Here is a 1,536-nt window from a genome sequence, read left to right as displayed (position 1 = left end):
ATCACTGAAACTGGGTTTTCTTTCTCTGATCATTCCTCCAGTTCACTCTTCTGCTTCAGAAATCTTGTCTGCGAAAATGAGTGAAATTTGTATAAAAAAACGTCTCTTACTCAGACTTCTGAAGCTTCATGTTAGCTTCTGATAAACCTTTGAATACATATTTGCACAGAGCAAGTATGAAGAGATTACAGCAAGAAAACGGTTTCTATGTATATATGAGTAATGTGAACCGGTCCTTTAAATAAGGACTACCACCAACAAGCTAAGACAGTGGTACTCACAGTAGATCCGAAGGCCCATGATGACTAACAGTATCAGCCAACACACTGCTATCAGTGGAGAAGACCGAGAGAAGAAGAGAGACCTCTGGTCTGAGAGAAGAAGAAGAACTCAGTGGAGTTAATGATGTTGATTTCACAGTCAAAGGTGATTTTAAGTCTTACAGAACAAAAGAGCTGAGTTTTTAAACATTCATATTTTTATCATTATCACATTTTTGAACATAAAGACATAAAATCTCATGTTTAACAATATTAAACATGTGAAATGTACCTGGTGGGGCTGCCACTTCATCCACAGTCCAGGCCGGAGCATTAACATAGTTATCTTCTTCTTCCATTTCCTCTGAAAGATTAACATCAAACACATATGTATTTAAACATTGTGGTACATAAATACATATAGTAGATAATATCTTACATGCAGACACTTAAACAGAATATGTTAAAGTACCAATTTCTTCCTGTGGATTCCTCTTCATCCTGACCAGATGTTTGAAGTCCTGCTGCAGTCCTGTATGAGGGCTGTTAGGGGGGCGTCTGCTCAGCTGTGGTCCTCTACACTGGACTTCTGCTTCGGATTAGTGGGTTTTTGCATTTCTGCAGCTAATAATAACGTGTTGTTGAGAAGGGGAAGTCTAGTGGTGGACGTTACTGTCTGCAGTGTCTCTAATGAAAGAATACATTTTACCATTTCCAAAGTGTTTGCTGCCACTGTGTCCTTCAAAAGCATCATGCATTATGAAAAGTAATAATACAACATACTGTTGCACAAAAGAAATGTTTAAAGTTTTATTCTATTATTATACATATATTAGAATATCTCACCAGCAGAAAAACATTGACCTTTTAAGGAAGGAACAGAGCCGGTGTGAAGGCTGAAGGGAAATGATAAGTTAACAACAACCAACCAATTATTTCTAAGAAATGTGTGTAATGTTTAGTTCTATTTTGAAGTCGTGACAGAGTTCCTGTTTGGTTAGCAGCTAATGTCTCAAGTCTTCTCCTTTAGTGAGAATTTAAAAAAAAACTAAAGATTAAAGCAGTATTTAGATACATTGATTCTGATGAGAACTGTGATGCAGAGCGCTCTGTTGACCAATCCGGACCAACAACAATAAAATGTCAGAAACAAGCATAACAGAGAAGAAAATCCATTTCAAGTTATTGATGATTAACAGTTTAGTGTCCCTTCAGGCCAGTCACTGTGTTTTCCTAGATGCTGGTGTCAGCAGCAAACACACCACACCTCTCCAGG

The 1,536-nt window shown here is 37.6% G+C and overlaps 1 long non-coding RNA gene across 1 annotated transcript; it reads right to left on the bottom strand.

Annotated features, from left to right (window-relative positions):
- Positions 1-273: 273 nt before the first annotated feature.
- On the bottom strand, positions 274-983 carry LOC116685480 (uncharacterized). The gene is made up of 3 exons (XR_004330960.1): positions 733-983; positions 553-624; positions 274-371 (listed from the first exon to the last, which is right to left on the bottom strand). It is a non-coding gene; the product is annotated as an uncharacterized LOC116685480 (long non-coding RNA).
- Positions 984-1,536: the final 553 nt, after the last annotated feature.

This window comes from Etheostoma spectabile, unplaced genomic scaffold (assembly GCF_008692095.1).
Source record: "Etheostoma spectabile isolate EspeVRDwgs_2016 unplaced genomic scaffold, UIUC_Espe_1.0 scaffold00569869, whole genome shotgun sequence".
NCBI lineage: Eukaryota > Metazoa > Chordata > Actinopteri > Perciformes > Percidae > Etheostoma > Etheostoma spectabile.
Note: the sequence above shows the minus strand (reverse complement) of the source record. Positions and strands in the feature narration are given on the sequence as shown.